This window comes from Vigna umbellata, chromosome 7 (genome assembly GCF_029865625.1).
Source record: "Vigna umbellata cultivar VRB3 chromosome 7, Vumbellata_1.0, whole genome shotgun sequence".
NCBI lineage: Eukaryota > Viridiplantae > Streptophyta > Magnoliopsida > Fabales > Fabaceae > Vigna > Vigna umbellata.
In genome coordinates this window covers 2,122,234-2,140,229 of record NC_142171.1, presented here as the reverse complement: position 1 = coordinate 2,140,229, position 17,996 = coordinate 2,122,234, and positions in this window count along the sequence as shown.

Here is a 17,996-nt window from a genome sequence, read left to right as displayed (position 1 = left end):
TGCATGATTCGTCTAATTCTTTAACCAAACTTTGTTTAGGATCTTAGTTTTGAAGACTTTTATATATATATATATATATATATATATATATATATATATATATATATATATATATATATATATATATATATATATATATATATACTGAATAAATTATTATATATCTCCAATATTATTAAAATCATGATTAACATAAGTCAGACTCTAAAATTTAGACATGCATCTACTACACACATACACCCATCCCCCACCCATGCACACATATTAATCCTAAATGTGCATTTACTTAAAAATTTATCACCTTTTTAAATTATACTTTATTAGTTTTTAATTTAATTCTATATAACCATTTTTATTATTATTTTACTCTTTTCTTTTAGTTTTATTTTAATAATCACATTTAAGAAGAATAATTTTTACTACGAAAAAATTTGAACCACGTGAAAAAGAAAATCACATGTCTTTAAAACAAGTTAGAGTTATTAGGATCATATGGACATTGAAGCTATTTTGAACTTAACCTAAAGACAGAATGATGGAGTCATTTTTCCATTCTTATGATGAAAGACTCTAAAAAAATATTGAAATTAGGATTATTTTTTAAGAAAAATTTCTTGAAAAAGAAAATATAAAAAGCAGTCTTGTAATGACCTTAAAAAATAAAAGATTGCTTTTAAAAGAGAAAATCAATTCTCAAGATAGGTTTTACAAGGGACAATAGGTTCTATATATAAATTCATAGGTCCCCTTATACCTAAGCTAATAAAAAATGTAAGACTAAAAATATAAACTTTGCTCATAGTTCAAATATTAAATTTATTTATTTTTTAATAGTTAAATAACTATATAGTAAGTCTTGTTGATTCAATACTGTAAACTTTGTCTATTTACTACTTGTGACAATGCTTGCCAAGAAGTCGTCATTAATCGTATAAAATCTTGTTTATTCCTTATTGAGAATATTGTTGTATCTAAACATCGTTGCTTGACTAATATTCTTTATTTTTTAAAAAAAGAATTGTCTTGGTTTCTTCGTTACCCAAACTCTAGATAATGATATAATTTATCACTTGATCACTCAATATAATACTTAATGAAAAGACTATAAAAAAATAATTAAGATAATATTTTTCTTGCTCAATCAGTCGAACTATGACTTGAGCATTGGATTTATCCATTTGAACTAGATATGTGTGATCAACAATTTCTCTTCCATTTATTATTTCACTTATACATGCTTTCTTCAATTAAACTCAAAACACTTAATGTATTAAGTAACATAATATGTAATCTTAACAATTCAAATACGACGTCAAAAAAAGCTAAGATAGATTTTGTAACAAATTAATAAATTGATTATAAAAGTGTAACTGAACCTTTTAATTTAAAAGGAAAACTAAGCTCCGAATTTGTTTTAACACCACTAAGGAAAATGAGTTTTGGAAGAAGAAAAAAAACATAACGAGTTTCAAACGTAGAAGAAAGAAAATATATTAGTGGATTCAAAAATGTTTAATAAATATAGGGAATATGTAAAAGTGTAAGTTAAAAATATTAAAAGATTAATTAATATGATGTTATTTCATGTATTTAAAACAAAATAAAGAATTGCTAAAGCAAATTTAGTGAAAAAATTAGATAACAAATTTTAGTAATGATTTTTTTTTAAATGGTGTATATTTTTTTTACTACACGGTAGCAAAATTCTCCTTCTTAATTGACAAGTTAAAATAAAACCATCCAGTCGGTGGCTAATTTAATCTGTTTTATATAATGATTATATATTAAAAGTTATAATAATAAAAAATCAATTATAATATGCTTCGTTTTGCGTTCAACTATACAGAATCTGCACCTGTTATTAAATAAAATAAAATATAATGTAGGGTGGTACCACACCAGAAGCTTCTAAAGTAGTTTCTGTGATCTTTACCCAATTTATCATACTTTTTTTTTTACTTACTTCGTCGGCATGTGGCCAAAACACACTTACTAGAATATGTTAAGTGGTGATTTATAAATACTTGTATCATTGTTGAATTTCATTGAGTAAGTTTTATGTTGATCATGGTCGTGTTCTCATAATGATCTTAATACTTTATTTCATCCAGTTTTTAAATTATGTATAATTTATTAAACAACCTCTCTCTCTCTCTCTATATAATCTTAGTTTTTAGTTTTTTTACACATTTTTTTCTTTCTTTTCTAATTATTTTACTTTTTAATATTCAAATTGTAATTTTCTTATCATAACCTTATGGTTATATTCAAATTGTGCATTATTAAGTCAATTAAATAGTTTTATGTCTAACATTTAATTATTTATACTTTTTTAAATATTTTTTATTTATTATCACATGACTGTCAATTTCAAATGTTCAAACGCATATATCTTTCATTTAGTAAATAATATAAAAAAAAAAAATATCTTTATTTTTTCTATATGTTTCTTACTTCTTTTTTCATATGAATAACTTTTATTTTTTGCCAAAACAATTTTTATTATTCCTAACATATGATATCTAAAACAATTCTTAAATTTTTAAGATACTTCTCATCTTATCGGGCTTTTAATTATATATTTATTTTTCTTTATTCAATTTTATTGAATTGAATATCAAAATGTTTTTAAGATGTACGTTTAATATTTTTATTCTTTTTTAATATTTTAATATTTTTTTGGAATATTGTTTTGATAATTTTTATATAATTATTTTTATTTTCTAACTCATTTCATAAGTATGACATTTGATTTACTATAATATAATAAACTAATGTCATTATTTGTCTTGAGTCTTATTTAGTACTATCAACATTGAAGTTCAAAAGATGAAAAATCTATATTAAATATCAATTATTATTAATTTAATCATTGTTGTTATTTTCACAATTTCGTTCAAGTAGTGTATTATAATGTTTATTAGTGTATAAAAAATTTTAATTAAAATTTAGATAAATGAAATAAAGAGAAAAATATTTTCAAACTTGAATATTTACTTTTTTTCATAATTTTTAAAAATTATTTTTTAATTTTATCAGTTATATTTCATTAATGTTTGCAAATTTAATAAATATTTTGGTTTTGAGAAAATTTTATTTGATATTCTACTAATTATTTGAAATGTATTTCAATTATAATTTTTTTATAAATATTTTATATTTAAAAAACAAGAATATATTATTTTAATATTAAATATTTGATAATAAATATCATACTTTCTTTATCGTGATTTTTATCTTTTTATAAAAATAATTAATTGATATTGAACTAATAAGAAAATAGATAAAAAATATAAATATAAGTATATAGATATGAGATAAAAATATTATACCTAATTAATATTAATATAAAAATGCCAATAATTTTCTTTTAGAAATAAATATGGAATAATAAAACATGTCTCCACTCATTATCATTCCTAACCACAATCCATATATTAAATCTTTTACCTATGAGTTTTCTCAACAATATCAATTGTTATGTTTATTTTAATCTAAAGTTTTTTTTCCTTTTATTGATTGTGTGCTCTTTATTGGATTAAGTACATTGTTATGCAAATTGATGCCAATTTTTTTAAATGTATATTTGTATGTACAAGTTAAAGAGTAGGTTTTGTTCGAGTTACGTAGTTTACAAAATTTAAAGTTCTTAAAGTGAAGATTATACATAGCTGTCAAAATAGGTTGTAACCCACGAGTGACTCATTATGTTGAGTTGAGTTTGAAAGAAATATAATTTTTTTAATGCGGGTTAGTTTTTAACCCGAGTTGAACCCGTGGTGAGCTGGATTGACTCACCAACGCACCTAATTTAATTTAATTGTGTTTTAATATTATTAGTTAGCATTTTTTTATTATATTGTAGATGAGATAAAAAAAAGATGTTTCAAGAGAGAAAACTATTATAGATTTATCTATTCAAGACTATAGATGGAGAAGTGATACAAAAATTATCAATATTAAAAACTTATTTGTTCGCTTTTTGTGATTGTTTTTGGATTACGATTAAATTGTATGATATTTTTTTTATTTTGAATTATTTTTTAAGTTTAACATTATTTTAGAGTGAAATTTATTTAGATTTGAATTTTAAAAAAACTATAATTTTTTTATTTTAAAAAAAACTTATAATTAAGAGAGTTAGTGAACCAACCCGTTTAACCCACTAACCCGTGGTAGGTCGAGCCGGGTTCGAATTTTTTAGCTTGTTGATAAGTGAGCCGGGTTAAATTGACTCACTAAATGATCAACCCGTAGTGGGCCGAATTAAGTCAAACGGGTTACCCGTTTTGACAACTCTAGAACTCTAGAGCTATATGGACGTGACTAATAAGTTTATGGAGGTTGAGTCTAAATAAGCAGCTCCGATGAATAGGTTATAGAGATGTCTTAATAATCTTGCATAAAGAGTTTTTTCTCTATATATCTCAACAATTATCACAATTCTCTCTTATTTATCCTACATACATATAATAAGTATTAAAATATAATATAATAGAAAAAAACTAACCATTTTAATTTTATTAATTTTGTTTAAACTTCATTAATGATTAATGTAATTGAATCTTATGTAATAATTGTAACCTATATATTTATTAAAGGAAAAAATAAAATTAATTTCTAAAAAATCACTAAAGATTTTAAATTTATAAAACAATAACAAGAGTAAAATGACTATTCTATAATTACTAAACCAAATATATATTTAAGAGTCTTTACTATTAATAAAATTCAAACAAAAACTTGTGATTTTTTTATTATATTTAAATTAAAATATGTCAATAATTATTATAATGAACTTTTTATTAAATATATATAATTACCAAAATAATAATAATAATAATAATAATAATAATAATAATAATAGTAATAGTAATGATAATAGTAATAATAGATAAAATTATTTAAATTGATGTACACACTTTAGTTAACTTCTTTTCACATAAAAAAATTATTAACTTGATACAATATTTCATAATTTTAAATTGGTATAAAACTAAATACTTTTCTACTTTATTTTTCACCAAAAAAAACCCAATGTTGAGTAAAACATCTACACACTTCTTTTAGGAAAATTACCTAAATTTAATTTAATTTTACAAAATCAATTTACAAAATAAAATTTCTAATTTTATATATATTTTAAAAATAATTATAATATTAAGTTTTATCATATTACTATTTTAAGATAAGAAAAATTAAGTTTAATTTAATTTTATAAAGCAAACTCAATATTGACGTGTTGAAAGGGTCCTTCAAGCCCTTCAAACCAAGTAACTCAAAATGGTTTGATAATAAATATATAAGTGTTTTTTATGATGTTAATTAATGTTTCTTGCTTGATTAAATAGGTTGTGAAACTATGTTACATTCTATATGTTATAAATTCAAAATTTATTTAATGGTGATTTGTACTTAATGCTAAAACTGTCAAAAGTTAGGCCTTATTATTTTAATCGATTAAAAAAATCAGCTAATCAATTAAAACTGTGTGTATATTTTAATCGATTAAAATGGTCTGATGTACACTAGGAAGATTTCTCTCAGTTTTAACTGATTAAGAAAAACATTTAATTGATTAAAATTGTGTGTAAATTTTAATCGATTAAAAAAATAATATAATTGATTAAAATTGACAAATATGTGTTTTTTTAAATATATGTGGTTCATTTCTTTTGCAGGCACGAAAAAAAAAACATTCATAGAGCTATCAATTGAAAAATAAGAACATTGTTTGAGTGAAAATATCAAGAAAGGGTATGAATTCTTAATTCTTTGAAATATTTGCAAGTAGAGTTGTATCAGATTTTGTTTTTCTGTAATTCTTTGTGAATAGTAATTACATTTGTTGTGTAGGCAAAGTTCCTAGTGTGAGTGCGTGAAACATCATCTTTAAGAGTGTGTCCTTGATTCCTCGTGTGAGTATCTGTAGCATCATCCTTAAGATTTTGTATTCTGTAATCTTAACCCTTGGTATTAGTATATTTCTTTCCAACTCAAGTTGTTGGAAGAAAAGTAGACATAAAATCTTGAAGAGTTGAATCAATATAAATCTTTGTGTTGATTTCTTTCATTGTTATTGTCTATTAACTTGTTAAATATTTGAAGAGTTGAAGGGGTAATTGAAAGGAACCTTATACACCATAAAATTTTGACAAAAAGGTAAAGAGAGTTTTAAACCAATTTACCTCCTCTTCTTTGATTGAGATATATTAAATTCACAATTTGACATGACCTTATTTTAATAATTCAAATGTGGTTACTTTTTATTAAACTGACAAGTAATTATTTTTCAAAAAATATTAATTTCAAAATAAGAGAAGAACTGCATTAACTATATTTAAAAAATATGAAGATTAAATTAAGTAAAAAATAACTATAAAATGAATCAAAAGTCTAACTATAAGAACAAAATTACTAACTAATACCTCAATTGTTTCAAAAGAAGAGAGAAGAAAAGAAGGGGAGAAAAAAATTGAGAAAAACATAGTACAAGAAATAATACCATTTTTACAGCATTTTGTTTTCAAATGTTTCTTTTTTTATAATATTTTTTTTTACTTATTTAGCAACCACTATTTATGCAATCTATAACGGTTTGACATAGTTAATTCTACTCACTGTGACATTGTTAAAACATCTAAAATTAATGAAGTTACTTCACATCAAACAATGAAAACTATTTCATAAGAATATATAGTAGAAGAGAAAGTTTAGATATAAGTAAAAGGTTTTTGTCAGAAAAGAATCCTTAATGCGATAGAGTTTTGTAGATAAGAGAAACTTTTCAATACTTGTTTTATATATAATATGTATACAAAAGGATTAGTAGCAAACTTGTAATAATCACGATTAATTTTCTATATCAATTGGAGTCTAACAAGTATAAAAAGCTTGATTTTTTTTTTTTTAAATTCAAAATGATTATAGTAAACTGATTAGTCACTATAACCGATTTAAAAGTTGAAGTTTCAAATCAAAACCTTCTCCTCTCTCTCTTGCGCTCTGGAGTTCTGTCTTGTGACTCTCCTTTATCCTCGTTCTCTCTTGCATTCACATCCTTCATTATTGTCGATAAGACTGTGATGCGTTATCTTTGTTGGCTTTTGGTTGGATGACTTTCTCGTGCTCTAGTTTGGTTTGGTGGTTCAGGTAATGGGTCTCGGGACGATCTCTGGATTGGTGGTGGTTTCGCTTACTATCTCCCTAACAAGGTTGCCAATTGCACCACGTCCTACACCACCACTCTTTGTTTTTTAATTCTTTTTTTCATTTATAAATCTAAAATTGCTTCCCAATTCAAATTTTTAAACCGGTTTCAGGTATAGAAAGTGAAATTCAATACTTTTTTTACCCCTTCATTTTATATTGGTTTAAAAAGTTTCTAACAGGTTTAAAAAAGTTTTCCTGCATTAGTAAATCATTAATACAAATATTTCTTTTTTATAAAAATAAAAAACATAAGATTAGTCAAGTTTTAAATATATTATAAATTTAAATATTTTAAATTAAATAAAAAATTCCATCACCAAATATTTAATTTCTTTTAAATATTATTAACCTTTTGTTTTCTATTCTTTCTTTAATTTGATGCTCACCTTATAAACAGAGATGAAGACTCTCTTTGAACAAAACACAGCATTAGAGAGATACTTTATGAACCAAAGTGGGTTTGTACCTTTAATGGTTTAGGCTTGTGTTTAATAAGAAACATATATTTGTGAAAAACCAAAAATAAACAGAGACACACGGCCACAGATTAAAGCTTTTTATAAGGCAAGAAATATTTTTACGCAGAAAACAAACAAACAAACAACAACCATTTGTCTCTATCTGGATTTCTCTTTCTCCCAGTCCAATCATCCATTATCCTCACATTATCTTCACTATTATTAGTCACATCATGGTTTTCAATTTTCAATCATCAAATCATGATATCTTTCAACTCATGTTAAATTATTAAGGCAAAGACTCAAAAGGGTCTTATTATATATATCTATATATGTAGATTATTAGCACACATGAACATGATCGGCTGTTGTGCTATACCATGGTGGTTGCATTATATGTGAAGAGAGCAAGGGTGTTTTTGGAGAGAGTGAAGCATTATAGTAAAAGTGAGTCATGTTTGAGCTAGATACGGGAACTTTACTAGGTAGGGGACCGAGACAAAGATGGAATAAACCATTGTGGCAGCAAAACAAGATATTCTAGGATATGGGTTTAGGTTTTTTGCATTTGCCATGTATATTTCAAGGTACTACATGTTTATGCACTTGTCTTTATCAAGCTCGATATTATTTAAAACAGATTTTGTATATGGGAAAGGGAAAAAAATAGGTAATTTTAATTTTGTGGAAAAAACTTAAGAAGGCAATAATTTGTGAGGGGTGGGACCCACCACAAATGGAGTCCCTTACGCATGCTATTATGGTCAGCGCACTCTCGTCCAACGCCTCAAGGAGGCACTACCAAAAGCGCAAGCCAATGCTACGACGCAATCCTTTCCTTTTTGGATATGAAGCAAAAGAAAAACACACTCTCTTTCTCTTTTTTCTTTTTATTTTTATTTTTATTTTTATTTTTATTTTTATTTTTATTTTTATTTTTATTTTTATTTTTATTTTTATTTTTATTTTCGTAGGCCACCTCCAACCACTGTATCCTCTTCTCTTAAGGAGAAATTTCAATACTCTAAAAAAAACAATATTAAAGATGAATTTTCTTACAATTCTTAATAATAAGGGTTTATTATCGTATGTTTAATAGTCTCACAATATTTCAAAATTACTAAAGGATAATTTATATATAATTTTTCATCACATAAAAACTTTTTTTAAAGACAAAACTGTGCTGAAATTATTAACTTTTAAAGCAGACAAAATTTTATATATACATCATAGATGTGAAAAATTGTGCCTTTGAGTTATAAAATTGCTTAAATATCAATTCATAATTTTCAATCCAATAATTTTTAGTTGTTAGTTATGAATAACCAACCATATTACGTTATCTATTACTTATTTAAGTTATTCGAATATATGTGATATATTAACAACTACATTTGATCATGTATCGAAGTTATTTAGTGGAAAAATAGGTTTTTATAATGACTTATTATGACGGTGAAAACCACCAATCATAATAAGTTGACCGGTGATATTTTGTATTAAAAAAAGAACCTATTATGACGAAATTATGGACACTAGGCATAACATTGAACGCGTTGGCAAACTAGTAAATAAATGTAAAACGTATTATGACGTATCTGTGAAAACCTATCATAATAAACACTTTTTTATGATTGTTGGTTGAATACCTGTCCTAATACATGAGATTGAGTGACAAATTTTGATAGTGTATCATGACTGGTTTTCGAAAACCTGTCATAATATCTCTTTGAATCTAATTTTCCCATCCTCCTCTACAATTTCAGTCGCGATATTTGATGTTCACTCTCTGAAACTAATTTCTCTTCCCCTTTGTTCTCATTCTCGATTGTTCCTCACTCTTGTTCGTCGCTCGTTTGCTTCATCACTGCCTTCATCCGTAATCCTTAAATCCTCTTCTCCACATTCAACATTTCTGGTGACCAAGCCATCGAACAAGAGTTCGCTGGTCACTGTCGTCGAGTTCGTCGATCACCCTTCTACAACCAATGTGTGTCCCTCCCTTTTTTTCCTCTCACTTCTTTTCCCCTTCTTTCTCTTATTCGTTTTCCCTCTGTAAGGTGTGTCCACATTTTCACCATGTTATGCTAGATATCCCCTCTTGGACTCATATCTTTTCATACAACTGAGTTTAAGCGTGGAAACTATAGAGTATTAGTTTTTTGTTTTAGGGTTTTTCTATATCTTAAATCAATTTTTAGGGTTTTGGATACTATGTTTTCTTTTCTGTGCTTGTTGGGTTCATGCATAATCATTAATTTATACCTTTGGTATTTAATTTGCTTGCATTGTGTGTGTGAGATTATAATTTTATTTCTTAATTCGACGTTTCAGGGATTGAGTAAAATTTGTTTAGTGTTCGTGATTGGAAGTTTACAATTCTTTTTTGACAGTTGCAACTTGGTACATGCGTCATAGCGACTGGTAATCTTATTTACATTTACATTTTGCTATTTCTTTTTTAATTTTGAATCCTCAACATAGTACTTAATGTATTCAATTCCAATACCTTTATTTGTCCCCTGTTTGATAGTAATAGTTATATGGCTTGCTTGATGTGAAGACAACCCTGGGTTTAGAAGAGTTGTAAAAAGTTACATTTAATTTCTTCCCGTGTATGTGTTAGCGTACTACAATTGTCATTTTGTTATAGCACAAGCTTGTGCTTGTCAAGTCGGTCCTATTGAATATATTACTTAGAAGTCACTTTCTAAGTTATCCCTTGGAAAGAGTACTGATTTGTGATTTAGAATCATCAACCACTAAGAAGTTCACAATCAATTCTTTGGAAGTAAACATAGTTATTAACAAGGTCATATCACACATTGTAGCTTTGTTGGGCTAACAATCCAACAATTGAAGGCTTACTTTTAATGTCCATGTTACTGGCTGGACCTATACCTATAGTCATGTAGAATATGTCATTACTGACTTGGCTAACTTCTTCGTATATTAGTTTATGCAAATCATCAACTAGGTAGCTTGATAACGGTAATTCAGGTTCATTTTAGAGAAAAAATCAACTCCCTTTTAGCTTATTACTTGCTTAAATCCTCTCTTTTATCTTGTTTTAATGTTATTTAATATTTTGGGCTACATTGATATAAATTCATCACTAATCCACTTATTTTGTAGCTAATACTATGCTGGAAGAACCTCCACCAATGCAAAGAACTGACCCACCAACAGAAGCAACAAAACAACAAAAAGAGAGAGTTTTAGAATGTTGCCACCGAGTTGCCGTTGGGCTACCGCCGGGCTACCGTCGGGCTACCGTTGAGCGGTGAAAATTCAGAAATTGCTAGAATTTTGCGCCCAGGTGCCCCTCTAGGGGCGCTGAGCGCCATTTGTTGTGGATATTTTGCGCCCGAGCGCCCCTTCAAGGGCGTTAAGTGCCATTTGCTTCGGACACTCGCCTGGATGCCCCATCTAAGGGACTAAGTGTCATCCAAATCTGCAGAGCTCGCGTCGGGCGCTCGTCTAGGGGCTCTAAGCGTCACTTTTGCTGATGTGGCAGTTTGAACTTATTTAAACCTAAAACGCTAAGGGGTTTAGGTCTTTGGTGGTTTGGAGGCGTGATTTCGCTCAGAGGAGAGCTTGAAGGGTTGTTAGGGTTTGTGGGAACACTCCATTCTTCCTCTTTGGGTTCTTCTTCTTCTTCCATTGTCATTTTGTAAGCTTAAAGGATCTCCATGGAAATGAAAAGCCAAACCCATCTTGTTAGGGTTAGTTGTAGCCTTTGAATCTTGTGTAATTGTTGAATGATTTGAATATATATATATATATATATATATATGCCTTTACTATCAATTGTTAGTATTCTTGTTGAATGATTTTGTGGTCATTGATTCTAGGAATGGAAGATGATTCACATGTTGACTTAAGATCCTAGATCATTAATGCAACTTTTGTTTGTTAGGTTTTCTAAGAGATTGTGGTTTAATAAGAAAATCTAGGCTCTTTCACCTAAGGAATTAGGGCCAGAGTGTTTTTGTGGATTGACTTTAGTAAATTAACGGAGAGGAGATGAAATTGGGTATACACAAGAGTGAATTGGTGAAAACTAATCTTTTTGCACTTGCTTGTTAGTTGATATGTTGTTCTTGAGTCTAAATGAGCTTTTCATAGTGCAATTAACTAGTGTTACATGAGTCTCTTGAGAAACGATACTTGGTCTTACCATTTTATATTACTTGAACGATTTGGTACACTTGCCAATGAGTTAACATAGCTGATAGTGTTGCCTGTGTAAATGATGACTCTCCTATGCCATTCTTTTTAGTCTTAAAAGTTCCTGGAGCTATGTCAAGCCTTTTCTCCCCTATACTTATGTCTTCCATGGTGACATAATAAAATATATTGTGGACTTCAAAACAGGTGGAAAAACCTTCAAGATTTGTGTCCTTTGAGCCCTCTAATTGTACCAAACTGTAATATGAATCTGTTGCTTGTTTAGTCAAATAATTTTATATATAAATCATGGATGAATTTAGTAGGTATACCTGTAAACCAAAAAGGCATATTTATATCATGCCTAGCCAAGAGTGTAATGTATACATATCAAGAAGACCAACCTCTTTCTTTGATTTCAAAACTATAGTGATCCATAGAACTCCATTTACCATAGCTACCAGATGCAATACCAGATGTAGTAGCAAGGTAATTTTTTGTAACATACAACACTGATTGTCTTTAAATTCAATTTCTGGTTTAATCTATAATAAGTGAATTTTGTATCAACCATCACTTTTTGATTCTTCGTGTAGTTTGGTGCAATTTTCTAGACCATTGAATTTGGTTTTGATATTTAAATTTGTGCTGTAGCTGTTAGCCTGAAAGGAACCAATTATAAGGTACCCTCTTAGGTGATGGAATCACTTTTCTCTCATGAATAGTGACAATAGAGATCTTCTGATATGCACCATAACCAATCTGATTTAGTGAGCTTGTGAGAGCAACAAAACCACTTACACCTTGCAACTAAGACATTTCAAATTTCTGCATCATAACAACACCTTTCTTTTGCTGAGAAGCCAAAGGTGCTTTCCCTTTTAACTTTTGTTCTTTTACTTTCAATTCCATTGTATAAGAAGGCCTTTAAGTGAAGTGAATTTGGAGAATTGTTAGTGTTCTTCCTTTCACTTACAACATATCCCTAAGTTGCTTTTTACTGTTGAAGTGTCATCACCTACTTGTTTTTGTAGAAAAAGATTGGCCAAGTTTCTCAACTAAGAGGGTAATGAATTGGTTTCCCTTATAGAAAAATTGTTCTTTAAAAATATTTTCAAAATATTTTGATCTTTGTTCGAATGCAATTAATAAAGGGAATAACAATGCAAGAGTAAAGGGAAAGAGAAATTCACACAATGATGTATATTGGTTCGGCCAAGCCTACATCTAGTGTTCTTTCAATCAACCTTAAATTGAAAGAAAATCCACTATAATGATTGAGTTCTTATAAGCAAGATACAAAGACAACTTTCTCAATGTACTCTCCTCACAACTCCAAATCACTTATAGCAAACACACCGAGAAAGAACAATTTGATTCTTCATCACAGTTATGCTTTCTTGAATTGTTCTTGCTAGTAGTCTTGAGGGTAATTGAATGTTTCTACTCACTTTCTTCTTCCTACCTCAATCTTCTAGTTCAAGCTCATATTCCCTAAGCTTTCTAAATAGTGTGACCATTTTCATTGTCGTAAGATCCCTTGATTATGAAATTGCAGTAACCTTTGGCTGCCAACTTCTGTTCAAGCTTTGCAAAATCTTGATGTTTATTTCCTCCTTGTCAAATGTCTTACCAAGAGCCACAAGATGATTTACAATGTGCGTGTTCTGGACTTCATAGATGTTTTCTCCAAGATTTATCCGAAACATTTCATACTCTTAAACTAAGGAGTTTTTTCTGGCTCTTCTCACTTCATGTGTTCCTTCATGAGTAACCTTTAGGACATCCCACATTTCCTTTGCCGAAGTGCAGTTTGATATCTTGAAGAATTCATCCATGGTTAATGCTGATGAAATGACGTTCTTGGCCTTGACCTCATAATGAGCTCTTCTGGTCTCGTCCAGATTCCACTCAGTGAAGTGTTTTTTCACAGTTTTTCCATCAACCACTTTCATAGGCTCATATGGACCATTTACAACTGCATCCCATACACCTTTATCAGCTGATTCCAAAAAAATTTTCATTCAAATTTTCCAAAAAGGATAATTTTCTCCTGCAAACAGAGGTGATCTATTTGTGGAAGCACCTTCACCACATGTTTCAGAAACAAAGGCCATCAGGATCAATTTAATCAATTATACTGAAAACCTAATCAATTAAAGTTCGAGTAACTTTCAAAAAACCAGCTCTAGTGTCAATTGTAGAAAAAGATTGGTCAAGTTTCTCAACCAAGAGGGGGGATGAATTGGTTTCCCTTACAGAAAAAGTGTTCTTAAAATTCTTTTTCAAAATCTTTTGATCTTTCTTGGAATGCAATTAATAAAGAATGAATAACAATGCAAGAGTAAAGGGAAAGAGAAATCCACGCAATGATGTATACTGGTTTGGCCAAACCTACATGTAGTCTTCTTTCAATCAACCTTTGATTGAAAGGAAATCCACTATAATGATTGAGTTCTTACAAGCAAGATATAGAGACAACCTTCTCAATGTACTCTTCTCACAATTCCAAATCACTTATAGCAAACACACCCAGAAAGAACAATCCTTTTTTTGTGCACCCATAGAGAATCCTCTCTCTAAGTCATAAGAACTCCTCTAAGTTTTTCTTCCTGGCCAACAGCAACAAGGAATCAACAATCACTCTTGATTGCAAATGAATATGATCTAGTACAGATAATTTGATGTGCAGATGATCAATATGTGAAGCTCTATCACTTCTTCAAGAATCCTTGATGATTTCTTCCAAATGAAGTATTCTTGATTGTTAGAGAAATAAGACACTCAGCAATAATAACTCAACAAACAATATCAGATATGAAAGTTATGAATCATTAAAGTTGTTGAAAACATAAAGCAATGCATCTATTTATAGATATATCAGTACAGACACATTTTAATTGATTAGCTAAATAATGTAATCGGTTAAGCAATTCCTTCTACTATAGCAGATTTACATTTTTGAGCATTTAACATATTAAGCATAACACATTATTGATTAAGAAATTAATACAAGTCATAACATTTAAAAATATGACCGTTAAGACAATTATGGGTATTCTTGAAAAAGGTTTTCAAACAATACGCATTTTAACTAATTAAAGAAATAACCTAATCAGTTAAGTATCATACTTAAGCAAATATTGAAAACTTTTTCATTCAAATCACATCAATCACACTTAAGCATGTACTAATATATGATGAATCTAACAAATTATGCAAATTGTGTAATCGATTAATTCATACAGATACATAATGTGTGAAGAGTTTTCAACATAAATTCGTTTGAAAATAATGAATGCATGTCACAGATAGTTCAAACACATATACAAATATAAACAATCAACAATTTTTCCATGTGCAAGAAACTATAAAACATTTATGTTGTCATCATAAAAAACTCATATGAGATATGGGTTTAGCTTTCCATAGCTCCCCATATCAACAGTTTTGTAGGAAGCCTTAAAGCTTTGCATAAACGTTATTAAATAACCTTTATAGTGTTGTTGCATTGTAGTTTTCTACAAAGATTAACGTTGTGAAATAAACGTTAAAATGTTACCTCTTTCTTAGTTTCAGTTTATTGCCACAAAACATTAAAAAGGACCGAAGTTTGATAAATTCTAAACGAACAAATGAAGAATATGAGAGAGGAGTAGAACAATTTATTGAATTTGCTACGAGGAATGTTCCAGATAATAATGGAAGATTTTATTGTTCATGTGTTAATTGCTTGAATGAACATAGACTACGCATTGGAGTAATACGGGAGCATGTTTTGTGTGATGGGTTCCTAAAGAGTTACATCAAGTAAACATGACATGGTGAATTAGTAAAAGTGCCAATAGCACATTGTCTGAAAATGTAGGACTTTCTAAGAAGACAAACATTGTTACACCTTCACAACCACAATTGTCTTCTTTATAACAACTTGGTGCAGCGATAGTAACAATGTGAAATAAAATTATTGAAATAGATATGTCTCATGAACTCACATGCAAGATTGCTACCACCACTTTATTTATATGTCACTGCTGTATATATAACGTTAAAGTCAGACATCTTTTAAATCGAGAAAAATAATAAAAGAATATAGAATAATTTGTTACATAATAAAAAGGAAGGATGTTGGAAAATCTTTTATCGGATCCCATGTTTAAAGTGTAATGATTTCAAGTCAGAATTCAAATCCCATTTCTATGTCAGAATTGAATTGTATTTATAGAAAAGTTCTAAAAACTCTTAGAGACTAAAAATATAAAGTACTAGGAGACAACTTTTTTAGGCTAAAAGCTAGAGTACTATAAAATAAATCCCTCACACTAAAAACTTAGAGTACTATAAAAGAAATTCTTTTTTTACTCTAATAAATATTTAATCTTTTAATAAGTGAATATCTTTTAAAAAACAATTTGACGTTTCTACATTAGTATAAATTAACTCATACACAATGTATAATTTGATTACTAATAAGACATCTACATATTTATATTTACATTTACATGTTACAGAAATTATACATATAACAAAAAATTGGTGCTGAATTTTGTTGTGTACAGAGATTTATAGAATCAAGAGCATTATATTATTGTAAAATAAAATTAGTGTATAATTTATCCATCAGAAGAACTGAGGCTGTGAGGAACCCCATCATTTTCATCTTTCAGGTACCACACATTTATTAATGGTCATATTTGCACTATAAATTACCACATACGTGTTCAGACCAGAAGCCTACACATATAGCTACCTAGTCAATCACTAATAATAGCCACAATGTTTCACATATTTTCTTCACCATTTTCTACCATATGAATAAAAATTTACTTTGAAAAATACTTGTGTTTATTATAGAGATGTGAAAATTGGTGTCACATTATGGGCAACATTAAGTTTAGTTAATCCAATATTTTTTTTCTAATTTAGATTAACACAATGCAACTTTTGTCTCTTGCATTTCCTTTTTATTATTAGTACTTTTGTCTAAATTTTAGTTGAAACTATATGAACGATCTCTTATTTTTTTTTTTAATTTTGATGTAGTTTTCTTTTTTATTGTTAAAAAGAGTTAATGTGGTTTTTCACATAAAATTACTATTAACATAGAAAGTGATGTATATTACATATGATATTGTATAAATCTAACTATCAAATAGTCATTTGTTATTAGGTAAGCGATGTCAACACTAATTTACCAGAAAATATCTTATTGATATTTTTAACAAAAATGAAAACTATATTAAAAAAAAAAAGATAACAATTTTTTTTTATTAATTTCTTTTTATTAATTTCTTTTTATTTCCTTCTTAAAAAGGTTGGAACACTTAAGTGTGTGCATGTTTAATATGTTGAAATTTGAATTAAATATACCTTAAATGATTTTATCTCATTACATCTTAATTAGTGTTTGATTCTTTTCATAATAGGTTTTTCAATTATCTATACTTAGAATTGTTTATTACATGAGTTTGGTTTGACTTCCCATATTTTTTTTATCTTTCTTTCTTTATTATTAATAATTTTTTATGGATGTAGATGATGGTTTTGCTTAAATATGTTAGTTTAGTTGAGATGTCAAACTATAAAATAATGTTTACCATGAATTTATATATAAAAAAAATATCTTTCATCTCACACCTGAATTTGTTTACCTTCCTTAACTAACCAATTTGACTTCTTCTATATGTCTGTGTTTATGAAATGAAGATTTTCACAAGACAAATGATGTTTTCTAGACATAATACAAAACTAATATTTATATGATATCATAAAAGAATATTTTCCTTGATTTCGCTAACATGAAATAAATACAATAATATTAGAAAACTAGTTAGATAACAAATAATAATATAAAACATATATTTAGGAAACTAATTATAAACTAAATATATGTTTATCAAAAATATAATAACAAAATATATTTACATATTTTAACGATTTAGATCATTCAAAACTTTATTAGGATTTGATCAGGTTAAATCTAACAAATATTTATTTGTGTTTTATAGTTGTTGAAGACAACCCACAGAGTTATATTTTGATATTTGTATATCTAATAACCCAAATTGACATTCATAAACACTCATAATAATAAAAAAATTATTTAGAAAAAATATATATATTTAATTGACTATTATTAATTTTTTATAATGAAAT